The sequence below is a fragment of the Danio rerio genome, chromosome 25, assembly GCF_049306965.1.
Source record: "Danio rerio strain Tuebingen ecotype United States chromosome 25, GRCz12tu, whole genome shotgun sequence".
NCBI classification, from domain to species: domain Eukaryota; kingdom Metazoa; phylum Chordata; class Actinopteri; order Cypriniformes; family Danionidae; genus Danio; species Danio rerio.
The window spans coordinates 17,019,992-17,032,011 of record NC_133200.1 but is presented as its reverse complement, the minus strand read 5'-3'; the positions used below and the strand labels follow the sequence as shown (position 1 = coordinate 17,032,011).

Sequence of the window (12,020 nt, the reverse complement as noted above, 5' to 3'; positions counted from 1 at the left end):
TCTTTTTTACCAACCAAGTTTGTTGACGCCATTATAACAACAGAGATCCCTTTGCCTATTCATGCCAGAGTCCCAGAGAAAAATTGATTGACAGGTGGAAATTTGTGTTTAACTTATCTTTATTTATTTATGATTTGGTTATGGGTAGGCTACAAAAATTTAACTAGTTATTGAGTATTTATTAATAAATAATTAATTCACTGCCGCCTATGACGATGATGCCATTGTCCATCCTGATGTTTCACATTAGAAATTGTACAATGCTAAATGGTTGGCATCGCCCAACCCTACCAAAAGTCTAGTGGTAAGGGTGTTGTCACAATACTGGAATTTTCGTACTAAATGGTACAGAAATTTTAAAAATGTCGATTTCCAACTATTCCATCAGGGGATTGTACATATGTCAACTTATAGTCAGCTGATCGAGGCTGCTTTGTAATGCTCCAGTATCTGTTTATGTGTTTGCACTTGGGAACAGCGGTGAAGAATAGTAAACTAATAACCTTCACGGCCAATCACAGTCATTTTTAGCACTGATTGGTACCGAAATTCCAGTATCATGACAACAACAGTCGACACATTGAAGGTGTTCATGGCGACACAATTCCAATTCCCAACTTGAGATCCTTGCCCTCTCTTTGTTTCTCACACTTTCCAGTCTATAATTCCCATTGTCCTATAACAATAAAAGTGAAAACCCCCTAAAACAAGTTATAAGAAAAAAAGTATTGACTTCAGGACCAATCTGCACAAAAAAAAAAAAAAAATTACATTTCCTGCAAAAATCTGAGCACGTTCTTAAACACTGCTGATTAGCCATTGCATTCACATGGTTAACATATATGACTGTGATTGGCAGAAAAGGTCATCGGTTTACACCGCTGTTCACAAAGTACAAAGCGGTTCTAAGCCGCGTCAATCAGTTGATTGGTCTATAAGCTGACATATGAGCGATCCGCTGATGGACCGACACAGCTTTGAAATTGCTCCAATGTCCAGTGTGTTTGCACTTGGTGAACAGCACTGAAGAGTGGTAAACTGATGATTTGGTTTTCGCTTTGTGCACAAACATAATCAGCTGGCATTTCATAACCCTGAAAGGTGACTACACTTCTTGATTCTTGACTAAAGAGCAAAAGCTGCCTCTACAGTGGCACTGGCATTTAACAACATGCCATAGAGGAAGAATTTTTTTGGGGGACTGTAAGATTTTTTTTTTTAGAAAGACTGGCATTTTATGACCCTAAACTCTTACTGAGACTAAAGGATCCAAAGCTCTGGTGTGCCACTGGCATTTATCAATGAGCAACACAAGAAACTAGGGTTGTTTGGGTCTGCAACAAAAGCCTAGTGGTTAGTGTGTTGACACTAGTGTTGTAACGATAATGGAATTTCGGAACTAACCATACTGAAATTTTAAAAATGTCAATTTTCCACTAACATTTGAATGCTGTTGAGATCAATCATTCCATCAGGGGATTGCACACATGTCAGCTGATCGAGGCTGCTTTGAAAAGCTCCAGTGTCCGTGTATGTGTTTGCACTTGATGAATAGCGGTGAAGAATATTGAACAAATTAAATTCATGGCCAATCACAGTAATTTCTGTTGAGCATGTGAACACAATGGCCATTCAGAGGCGTTTAATTATGTGCTCAAGTGTTACCAGGATATGGACTTTTAAAAAATATCAGTACTGATTGGTACAGAAATTCTAGTATTGTAACAAAACAAGTCAACACATGGCACTATGGTGTTTACAGCGACCCAATTTTGATTCCTGACTTGGGATCCTTTGCCATTCCTTTCCCTTTCTGCTCCCCACATATTCCTGTCTATAATGAGATACTATAAGTGTGAGAGATACTATAAGTGTCGACATTCTGGAAAATCTGGACTAAAATTTAAAAAATGTCCATTTCCTGCTAACATTTAAGCACTGATTGGTAATTGTGTTCACATGCTCAACAGATATGACCGTGATTAGCAGTGAAGGTCATTCGTTTACCACTTCAGTTTACACCGCTGTTCACCAAGTGCAAACACAGATACATGAGCGCTGGAGTGTTTCAAAGCTGCGTCAATTGGTTGATTGGTCTATAAACTGATATACGAGCAATCTGCTGATGGATCAACTGATTGACGCAGCAATACGTCCAGTGTATTTGCATCTGCTGAAGAATGGTAAACTGATGATTTTCGCACTGTGCACAAAAGTAATCAGCTCCTTTAAGAAAACTGGCATTGGTATTAAACGACATGCCATACAGAAAGAAAATATTAAAAAAAGGGAGTTTGGGGACTGTGAGAAGAAAAGTTCAGCCCCTGATTTAGAAAGACTGGCATTTTATGACCCCGAACTCTGACTAGATGTCTGAGAACAAAGATCGAAAGCTGGCCCCGCAGTGACACTGGCATTAAACAGCATCCAAGAACCGGGAGCACAGCTGAAAAGAGAGCTCAATGATTGTGAGCAAAAGTAATCAGCATCATATAGAGAGACTAGCATTTTGTCCCTGAAAGCTGACTTTTAGGGTTGGCATTTTATAACCATGACAAAACTTCTGTGACTGAAAACTGCCTCTGCAGTGGCACTGACCTTAAGCAATGTGCAATACAGGAACAAATGCTAAAGAAGGGAGTTCAGGGACTGTGTGCAAAAGTAACCAGCCCCTATAGAAACACTGGTATTTTATGACCCAAAAAGCTTACTAGATTTCTGTGACTAAACGTCAAATGCTGCCTCTGCAGTGACACTGGCATTAAACACTGGGCAAAAGAGGAAACAAAGCTAAATATGGGAGTTTCAGGATTGTGGGCAAATATAATCAGCCATTATAGAAAGACTCCTTTTTATAATCCTGAAAGGTGACTATATTTACTTTAGGTGACTAAAGACAGAAAGCTGCCTCTGCAGTGAAACTGGCATTAAACAAAAAGCAATACAGGAAGCAAATCTAAAAAGGAGAATCTCTGGATTGTGGGTAAAAGTATTCAGCCAGTATAGAAATAATCACATTTTATGGCCTCAAAAGCTAGACTTCTGTGAGCAAACACTGAAAGCTGCGCCTGTGCTCACCCTATCAGCTTAAGTCATGATGTATGAAATACTATTTCCGGGTCCAAAAAGCTACTCATTTGAATTGAGAAAATATTTGTTTATTTTTTAGTCATATCACACATTAAAGTAAATTTTATATAAAATCATGGTGTACACAACAGTCTCTGGACTTTCTGAAACACAGACACCAACATTTTAACAATTTATAAAACAATCACTTTCTGGCCATCGGATATTAGGCAAGTATGCATATTTATTGTGATTGTGATTTTTGAGAGTATCACAACACTTGTGTAATGTTTATTATTACCATTTGTTAAGTCTCTCCACACAGTTTGATAGAGCGATTGAACCTGGAAGCTGCTTTGCGTGGCGTCACACTCAACAACTGAATATACTTAAAAAATAATAATAATAATACTTTTATTTCGGGAATTCGGGGACTGTGGGCAAAAGTAATCAACCCTCATAGAAAAAGTGGAACTTTATTTCCCAAAAGGTAAAAAAAAAAAAAAATTGCGATACTTTAATTCATAACTCAAATTAAAAAGAAAATGGTCAAAAATACAATATTTTACATGTTATAATAGGTCTTGAATTTAATTTATAATACCCTTATTATTGAAAAAAGTATTATTTGCACGTCACTTCACCTAAAACTCTCTTTTTGTTTAATTTGTAGATAATCGACCATCAAAAAATACATTAAAATAAAGACACAAATTATAACAAATGAAATTTGTAACAAAAATAGCATTTTTTCCAAAAAAAATTAGGCTATATGAAGTGGTCAAAAATTGTTAAAATGTTTCCTGTTGCTATTTCGGGTTTTTCATCTATTGTTGTTGTTTTTTTTGTTTTTTTTCAGTCTTACCGGGTAACAACCCAAAGTAATTCAAAATTTTACTTTGTGAGTCGTTCTTTTGAAGAGATTGTCGTGGTTGTTGTAGCTACTAAATCATATTGAGATGAACAGAAATGAACCGATTCAGATGTGCAATTGAAACATCAGAAAACCTGAAACAATAAAGGGCTCCACAGACTATTCAAACTGGTCTGTTGTTGCACAAACGTATAAGCATATTAGTATCTTTTCCACATGCAACATTATGTATTGTAAATAGACCAATAATGACAATACTACCGTTTACAAACTACAGTGGCACCGCCAGTATTTTGGAGCCATAGTATCGCGATACTGGCACAATACACAAGTGATTGGGCTTGACAAACCACCTTTAGAAACACTTTTCTCTTTCCATATTACCTCCACCCCTTAACTTTAGCACCTAATTCTCTAAGCACTAATAGTTCATTTGTATAATTAGCACTACTTGTGTATATTGCCTCTCCTTGTTGAACTGCTGAATGCCTCCTCAACTACAAGTCGCTTTGGACAAAAGCATCTAGTTAATGACTAAATGTAAATGTAAGTGAATGTTTACTAAACTTCTAAGGCTAAAGATTAAAAGCTGCTCCTGCAGTAACACTGGCAATAAACAACAAGCAATACAAGAATCGAGGTCTGCACAACATGTCGTTTCAGCATCAATATCGCAATGTGCACATCTGCTATAATCATATGGCAAGATTTGCAATATTGATTTGGGATTATAGTTGACCAGGAGCCAAACTTTTGTGAGCACATGAGATTTTTGACTAAAGAGCAAAAATGTAACGTCTGCCTGTGTTCTTTAAGGCCTGTCACTGCTTGTGCATTTCAAGAGTTTAAAATATTAAGCCACAAGAAATTTTATTATTTGCGACTTCAATAAAGATGCATTTTATTTTATTATTTATACAATGAAGATAATGGAGTGTTAAGGCTGCTTTATATTTCTGAATCAAGTGAATGTGTATGCTACAGCGCAGCCTACGCATGGACGAATGACCCTCGCTGTAGTGCACCTCTCAGAAAATGTAACTACATGTCGCAACGACGCATAGCGAAAGCTCTGTGATTGGTCGGCTTCGTAGCTCTGACGAGTGTGGGCGTGACTGAGGGCTGTGCAGGTCCGTTGGAGCGATTGTTTACAAGTGTCAAGTCCTGTGACGGAGGTCCAGATGAAAAGTTTTATACAGAAGTATAAACCAGGCTCTATTTTGGCTCCTGAAATATTTTGTTTATATCTAAAAAACAAAAATAGATAAAGTGTTTATTTTAATGGCACAAACGAGCATAAATCAAATGAAATTAATATATTTGTACACAAATATAATTATCAGATGTTTATTTCAATAGCACAAACCAGCACAAATCGAGCACAAACAAATGACAGCACTTTCTGAGCAATTAAGAGTAACTTTGGTGAAGTGACGTCACCCGAAATATTTTGGTTACATCTAAACAAGGAAAACAGATAAAGTGTTTATTTAAATGGCATAAACCAGCACAAATCGAGCACAAATGAATGACACCAGTTTTGTTCGATTTTGAAAGACTGGGGTGAAGTGACACAAATCAAGCACAAACGAATGACAATTTTGTTCAATTTAAAAATAAACGGGGGTGGAGAGTGACGTCACGGCTCGTCAGATCACAAAATATTTTGGATACATCTAAACAAGGAAAACAGATACAGCATGTTTTCCGCTACATTCATTCTTCCGCCACAACAATATTCATCCCGCTACGGCTACATTACAGCTTCTGATTAAAAACATTTAAATTTTTTAATAGCGGGTAATAATCGCATCTAAACGTATTAAAAGATGAGTGAATTATAACAGCACAAACTTCTCTGTAACCGTAGTAGTGCTGTGCGTCATTTGTTTAACTCTTTAGGTTATGTGCTGACAGACTGACTGACTAACTGACAGATGCGTGAGGCATGCAAACACGACGTATAGCCGTTTCACTTTATTTCAGGACGCATTAATATCGCTTTGTAGGTCTATTAGAGACATTCATAAATATTCCTAGCAAATCTAATAACTGCTGGAGACATACTCGTTACATAAACTCACTAAATCGCACTTCAGCAGCGTTCATTTAAGAGCGCACAAGAAGATCTGCGGGCTCTTGAAGCTGCTTATATTTGAGGGGCGTGCAAGTTTTGTGCATGAGCCGAGGAAATCGGCGCGCAAGCAAAGAGATCCGCATGCTGTAGGCTATAACATAAATGCTATCTCGACTCGCGCTCACGACATTTGTCATTAATATAACCCCACAGGTAGTTGGTAGATCTGTGAAAAAAAAAAAGGCCTGCCGCCACAGCTGGAAAAAATCCTAGAGGAAACAATGTACAGTGTTCGTTTTGACGGCACAAACCAGCTCAAATCGAGCACAGATGATCTGTGCTGATTTGGAGTCGTTTGAGCAACACGGGGAAGAAGTTGACGTCGCACAACCCCCCCAAAAAATGTTTAATATTTCAGGCCCCAAATAAGCACAAACATTCGTTATTGCGGCACAAATGTAGTAAAAACAAATGGCATCGTTTTGGGGATCTTTTGTTTTTTGGGGTGCCAACTTCACCGAGGTTGGCCAATCATATGCATTTATAGAGCCAGAAAAAGGATTTGAGCCACTCATTTCTAGAGTCCTCGGTTTGAGTCGTTCTTTCATCCTGTGAAAGACAGTAGCCAATCATACAGAGCCAGAAAAAGATTTGATCTGTTCATTTCTGGAATCCTCGGGTTTGAGTCATCTCTCTTTAAATGCTGTCACGTGATGAATGAATGACCAGAAAACTAGAAGACTTGAAAGGTGAACTAATCATGGCTCCTTTCAGCTCAGACTGTGTGCATTGGTTAAACTTATATGGATGGGACTGTCTGTGTGATGTGAACCAATCACTCAAATTTTAACCTGCCAGAAGAGGTGAGCTGACAAAATCATAGCCAGATAAACAATAAATGACTATAAAACAAGTTTTTTTTTTTTTTTTTTTTAACAATATCATGCAGCTCTACAAGAATAAAAGTTAAAAGAGAAGTTCTGGGACTCTGGGCTGAAGTAATCAGCTCCCATAGAAAGATGCAACTTCTGGGACAGACCGAAAGCTGATCAATACACAAAGCAAAACTAAAAAAAAAGGAGTTTCTGGATTGTGGGCAAAAGTAATCATCCCCCACACAAAGACTTGCTTTTCTGATAAACAACCAAACACTTAAATCTGATAGATGTCTGCTGCTTCCTACGTATATAGGGCCACATCTACATGATTGATCAAGTCCCTTTCATGCACACCAGATGCAAATTGATCCTACATCCCACATCCTCAGTTTGAATAATTCATATGTCACATGGGCAACTGCCGTGCACCGGGCACCTGAGGAATTGTACTACTGTAACAAGTAAGATGTATGTAAACAAATACCAATGCAATAACAACAGACTGACTTCGGTCAGGAGTGCTTTAGCATAAAAGCTTTCCATTAAAGCCTAAATAACAGTACCAAGCTCGCGGGATTGAATATCATGGGTGTACAGTACAGCATTACACTGATAGACGTCAATAGGAAGCACAGAAGCAAAGATACAGTGACAGTAAATATACTGGTGTTGTCACAAGACAGCACTGCCTTCTCGTCTTGTGATACTCATTAAAACGACAACACTGGAGATGCTCATGCAAAAAGAGATGACTGAAAATGTGGAATCAACTGTTGTTAGGTGTAGAAACTGTGTTCAATGTTCTAGTTCCTGTTTTAAGGTGTAGCCGATCAACACTAAATGTTACTTCAGTGGAATGAGAACAAAAATCATAATCTCTGCTCTTTTTAAAGCACATGACTGCACTTTCTCTCTTTTAATATTGACAATAATGTAAGCAAACAGGATTCGAGTATGAAATTGAGCCTTTTATTGACTTGACGACTAAATAAATACAAAATAATGAGTAATTGCATTGAGCCAACAAGATTGAGCAATACGAGCTCCGAACAAAGCAGAACTGATTGAACTGATAGACGCGTTTGAGAAGAAATAACTATGATAAATGAATCAATGAGAAACCATTTTGTATTTAATTAGTCATGACAGGCTTCACACTATTAATGTCAGTTTGTATCAATATATTGTGAAGTAAAACAAATCAGTTATTAAAAAAACATTTAGGACCTTATCAGATTCTGAGAAAGAAGAAAGAATTTTGGAATAGAGTCATACACAAGTTAAAGGACTAAGATTAACTGAACATGTCTTTTCGACTAAAATGAGTCTTAAAGGGCACCTATGATAAAAAATAATCTTTTGGGAGCTGTTTGAACAGAACTGTGTGCAAGTATAATATGTACATATAACATGACTCAATGTTGTAGAAATGCTTGAATTAACTCCGCAACAAATACATTAAATAATCGTTGGAAGAGTTCTTACAGTAGTATTTCTCACAAATGTTACGTGACATCTGCTTCCTTGTCTGTCACTGTGCTGTTTATCTTACAGCCGAGATGGAGAAACACTCTGACAGACATGTGGGAACGGTGGGCAGGGAGAACTAGCATTAAAGGTTGAGGTAAATTTGGTTTTATATTCACACATTCGGACTTTCTCCTTTATAGTATCATTTCAGAAAAGCATTCTTTGCAAATTATAAATAGTGGAATCATATAAGCAGCCAATGACTATCGCAACATTGTTCACAGCCAAATAAACAGTGCTAATGTTGTTTTGAAGTCATACACGTGTTTCCAGATAGAATATTCAAAGTAACGTTAACATAGTAAACAATATAGGGAGGATGTTAAAAGTTGGAAAGTGCGAATGTTAAACCAACTTTACCTTAGTGCATTAAAGGCACAGCAATTTAGAGGACAAAAACAGCTACATAGTGTTCAAAGTAGAAAATTCCAAAATTCTTAAAGGTATAATAAATAATCTGATGGGTGTTTTGAGCTGAAACTTTACACATTCTGGAAACACAAAAGACTTATCTTAAATGTTGAAAAGGGGGTAAAATAAGTGGCATTAAAAAAACGATAAAAAAGGATCTTAAGAAAATTAAAATTAAATTAAGACATCTTATCACTCCATAAACACTCTTTTTGGAGTCGGTCAAATGATGAATTGGCTAAGTAAATAAACCAACCCATTCGATTAAATGACACAAAGTAACACAGAAATACACTATTCGCCAGCTCCATGCATAATGCAAGAACGAGTGACAATGAACGAATCAACAGCACAAATCTTTTGGGCGAAAGGAGTCAAAAGATTCGATTCAATTGGATGAATCACAATTTCCCCACTGAGCGCCGAGCACGAGCCAAGATGACACATGCTTCACATTTCATAAGAATCTCACGCGCCTTATATTATTTCTGAAAAATGTAACATAAAAACATATCTGATGACACAAACTGTACTCACGTTGATGTGCTTGACTTTTCCTTAATGTATTTTCAAGCATATGGAAAAGATGCATATTACATGTTGTACATAACTATTAGGACAGTTCGTTTTGCGGTTATTAAATAAGCACGTATTACATTATTAACAGTGTATACATACGTCAATAAAAGTCTTGCAAGTTTCAACAGACGTTCATGTATTTATTTTATATCAAATCTCCAGATCTTTACGCAAAAAAAGGAGAATGGACACCATTTGTACAAGCAAACAAAACGCAGGTACACATAAAATTGTGTATTTTTTTAATCACTGTTAAAATCATGAGCTCAAGCTCTACTTTCCAGCTGTGCTTCTTTCAAGATTTACAACACACCGGTGAAAACCCCAGCATGCGAAAGTGCTAACGACGGCTAGCATTTCACTCTCTAAAAACGCGCAAACTCAATTTTGCGCTCAGAAAAAAAGGAGGTAACCTCAGATACAATCGCGAAGCACACGTACGCTTACCTTGGATGTTGAATATATTTTCCCCGCACTATTTTTTGCGTGTCGGTCGATACGAAGGGTCTAGTACTCTATTCAGCAGTGATGGGAAACGCAGAGGGGATGTAGCTTAGCTTCGCTGGAGAGGAACTGTGATGGGTTGCCAGATCGTGATGCCTATCAGAAGAGAACCGACGTCACAATCCACCACCACCAAGCGCAAAATAATAATCCTGTGTGGAAAAAAACGAATTGTATGACAATTCACATCCAACGTATATTCTCTAGTGAGAGTTCTGGAAAGAGATCACACGGGGAAATTATAGGATGCAGGATTTAAGGATCTCCGAGCAGGATTGAAGGATTTCTCCCTATAATCCCCAAAGGGACAGTAGTGCCACTCTAATGTAAAATCCATTTGCATTAAGCACCAATGTTGTAGCTTATAGGTCAATCCTATGAACAGATGTATGGCATCAAAATGTGTGACCTCACTGGGCAGGAGCTTATATTTGCATGCTAACATAAACCAACCGAAACCATTATGATCTGTAATGTTTGCAAACACACATACTGTGTGTACAAAAAATAACACAAGCTAAACAAGTCATGTTAATTGACTTGGTGTGGTTCATTAAAAATTAGTTCTTGTGCAACTTCCATCTGAATATTGGTGCCGTATGACTGAATGCAACACTGAAGATCAGAAAATGATGGCTGTCATCTTTAAAAAATAAGGCAACACATTGTACTGTAAACAAGGGTGTGGATTTGGCATGGCATTGGCAATAATTTAATCAACGTCAACATAATTGCTCTGTCAACTCTTAACCTGCACGTGCACCAAGTCAAGTTCACCACAATACTAACCAAAGCTGTGCAATTAATTAATATTCAGTTTTGATTTTGGCCTTCATGATTATAAAAAACAATAATAGGAATAAAAGAGTTAAGTCACACATCTCTCTTAAATTTCTCTACATTCAAACCTCCTCAAAGCCAGATTGCAGAAAAATCATGTAAATTGACTTTTGCAGCATGGGACGGGATTGTTATTTGCAAGGGTGTAGATTTACTCTTGTCATTGGTGGGGACATACATCCCTAGAGCGCATACATTGAACAGCACAAATCTTGTTTCGCGCTTTTAAAAACATGAATAAAGTATTTAATAATATGAAATAAACACTTAATATTACAAATAACCTAGGGCGAAGAATTGGCATGGGCAAAGGGGACGCGCCCACACCAATCTCCAATAATTACTGAAATGTCCCTACCGATAATTTAATCGACTACAACATAAAGTAATGCTCCATTAACTCTTAGCCTACACGTGCACCAAGTCAAGTTCGCTATTAGTTCACTGTAATACTATTACCCAATGTGCTATTAACCAAGGCAGTGCAATTAATTAAAATTCAGTTTTGATTTTGGCCTCTATACTTATAAAAAAGCTATAATCTGGATAAAATTGTAAATTGCATCACACACCTCTTTAAATTTCTCAACATTCATACTTCCTCAAAATCCGACTGCAATAAAATTATGTAAATTGACTTTTGCAGCATGGGACGGGATTGTTTTTGTATTATTAAGTGTTTATTTGATATTATTATAGTACTTCAATCATGTTTTTAAAATCGTGAAACAGAATTTGTGCTGTTCAATTCATGCGCTCTAGGGATGTATGTCAATGTCATCAATGTCAAGGGCAAATCTACGCCCTTGACTGACTGTAAAGCTAATATTATCTCAGAAATGTACATTTTTACTAGGGTTTCCACTCATTATACGCTTTAATAATACTTACATTTTTGTTTCACAAGAGATGGCTCTGTGCCAGTCTTACTGGAAGCCAGCATTATGAAATTGACATCAAATGACGCATGACATTAGGAGATTGCGACATTCATTTGACATATTTCCTACATTGGCTGTTGCTGATTGCTTATTTAAATTTTGTGAGTTCGGTGTGTCATGTCACAACAGTGATCAGCAGTGTGTACACATCACATTTTAAAATAGGTGTGGTTGGATTTTAACCACAGTCGATGCAATACTAAAATAGTAGGCCAATCAGGCATTAGGTAGTATCCACAGTGGAAACCCCCTTTAAAATGGCACTATATAGTGGGCTGTAACAAACGATACAATACAGAAGAAAAGTGAAACAAGTT

The 12,020-nt window shown here is 37.1% G+C and overlaps 1 protein-coding gene across 7 annotated transcripts in view; it reads right to left on the bottom strand.

Annotated features, from left to right (window-relative positions):
• Positions 1-9,995, bottom strand: part of far1 (fatty acyl CoA reductase 1) — a 52,138-nt gene extending 42,143 nt beyond the window's left edge. For all 7 annotated transcript variants that reach the window (XR_012399820.1, XR_012399821.1, XR_012399822.1 and 4 more), the window contains 1 exon segment: positions 9,866-9,995. The gene's annotated coding sequence lies outside the window, so the exon portion shown is untranslated.
• Between the last annotated feature and the right edge of the window lie 2,025 nt (positions 9,996-12,020).